This window comes from Octopus bimaculoides, chromosome 14 (genome assembly GCF_001194135.2).
Source record: "Octopus bimaculoides isolate UCB-OBI-ISO-001 chromosome 14, ASM119413v2, whole genome shotgun sequence".
Taxonomy (NCBI): Eukaryota; Metazoa; Mollusca; class Cephalopoda; order Octopoda; family Octopodidae; genus Octopus; species Octopus bimaculoides.
The window spans coordinates 24,474,108-24,476,637 of NC_068994.1; positions in this window are offsets into that span (position 1 = coordinate 24,474,108).

Below are 2,530 nucleotides of genomic sequence, written 5' to 3' on the forward strand. Positions count from 1 at the left end.
CAAACGAAATATACACCGCCGGAAGTTGTTGTTGACAAACAACAGCCGTAATTGTTTTCACCTCAATAGACGTCATTGATTGGTTGAAATTACCAAAATACGACAACTATAACATGAAATAACTTCGAAAATATTAAATTTTCTCAAAAACGTCAAGAGTAAATGATGTTTTATGTGACACATTCTACTAGTATACGAATTTTGAAAGTGTTTAGTTACAAAAAATTATTTTTTAAATGTGCTGGCCAAGGGAAAATATCCTACAAATCCTTTAATGATGAAAATTTGGTTAACCTCCAGTGTTTGACTCAAGCAAAAAAACTGAAAAAAAATTGTTTAATAGGTGTAAAACAACATGTAGTAAACAAATATGAAAAAAAATACCCGCGGGCAAACGGGAGGGGGTGGGAGACGAGTCAGAAAATTCACATCGAGAGTGTTCCGAGTCCTCTCACCATTTCCCCATTCGGCGGCGCAATTTTTTTTCTTCTTATTCGTTTTCTACACATTATCTTACACATAGTACACCATTTTTTTTTTTTTCATTTTTGTGACAGGGTGTTTTCGGATCCTCTGAGTTTGATCGTGTGAATTTTCCCAGTCCGGATCTTTCTGATTTGGCGGGTGTCACTTGTTTTCTTAACGAAACACTTTCAAACTTGGGATGCTGGAAGAATGTGTCACATAAAACATTTTTTACTCTTAGTGTTATTTAGAAAGTTTTATCTTTTTAAAGTTATTTCGTGTTAAAATTGTCGTATTTCGGTAATTTCAACCAATCACTGACATCTGTTGAGGTGAAAACAATTACTGCTGTGAAATGTCAACAAAGCATTGTGCGGTGTAATGGGATCTTTTCCGTTGAATAAAATTACTGCCGTTGTTTGTCAACAACAACTATCGACGGTACTGTTATTTATGACATGGTTCGTGCGTTTGTACTGGTTTTAGCTTTAGGGTTTTAGGGTTACGGTTATGAGTATTTTTGCCAATACTCATAACCCTAACCCCAACCCTAACCCTAACCCTAACCCTAAAACCCCAACCCTAACTCTAACTGTTTCGGTAGAAAACACACTAAATAAAACATAAATAAAAAGTGGCGCCCGCCAAATCAGAAAGATCCCCGAGTCCTGTCCTCACCCCCCTACTGTTCGCCAGCGCGTATTCTTTTCATAATCGTTTAGTACACATTATTTTACACCTATTGCACTTTTTTTTTCTGGTGGCCGGGTTACTGGATCGTGTGAATTATCCGAGTCCGCACCCCACTCACTCCCCGTCACAAAAATTGAAAAAACAAATAGTGTACTAGGTGTAAAATAATGTGTAAAACGAATATGAAGAAAACAAAATTGCGCCGACGAACGGGGAAGTGGTGAGGGGACTCGGAACACTTCCGATGTGAATTTTCCGAATCGTCTCCTCCCTCCCGTTCGCCAGCGCGCATTAATATTTTTTTTTTCATATTCGTTTTCTACGTGTTTTTTTTACACCTATAACACAATTTTCATTTTCATTTTTTTTTTTTTGCTCGGGTCAAACACTGGAAGTTAAACCGAAAATTTTTAATGAAAGAAAATTGAAAATTTTGCGATGCACTGCAGACTTGTTTCAGTTGGTTACTATGGAAACATAGAAATAACAATTCGAGGGTTTCCATAACGTCGAAAGTAAGTGGTTAGATCTGATAGACTAAAATTACTAATGGCAATCTTTCGCCTATGGTCTCACGATTATCAATTTTTACAGCTGGTTGTTCAGTAATTTCCGTAAAGAATTTTTATCTACTTTGTTTTCATATCCTGTTGATGGCAACATTTGCTTTGATGTCAAGTGAAACACGCACTAGCACGCGCCCACACATATTGAATCGTGAAATACACACTCGTACAATGTATGCAGGCAGTATGCATGTATCTATATATGAAAGGTAATGGGTGTACGTGTGTGTGTGTTGGCGCGCGCGTATTCAGTTCTGTATTTGTATTCACTTGCACAATGTATGTATGTACGGGTATATGAACGATAATGGGGGAGAGCGAGTGTGTGCGCGCGCGAGCGTGCTCAGCCGTATGTATTTGTATTCGCTCACACACACACTTGTACAATAAATGTGTGTATTTGTGTATGTACATGTATATGAAAGATAATGGAAGGGGGTGCGAGCTAGGGCTCGAAACCGGTTTTATATTATGATCAGTAAAACCGAAACGGATTTGCCAAAACCGATTTTAATGCTTGTTGTTTCTATTTTTTTTTTTTTTTCGCAAAACATTTTTTCATTTTTTTCTTTTGAAGAAATATCGTTGAAACTGAACTAACTGAACTGTGGTCGGTCGCCTTTGGTTGTGAGTGCTGTCTGTTTCATTGAAACATATCGCAACATATCAATTCTCACCTTCTCTCCCCTTGAACCTTAGATCAGCACCTTGTCATTTCCTTCGCTAACCCCTGGCTGACTCCTTGAATTTGGAGGTAACCGAGTTTATTCAGAGCAAGTCAAGGGGATGCTGTCAGTCTTCAGTCA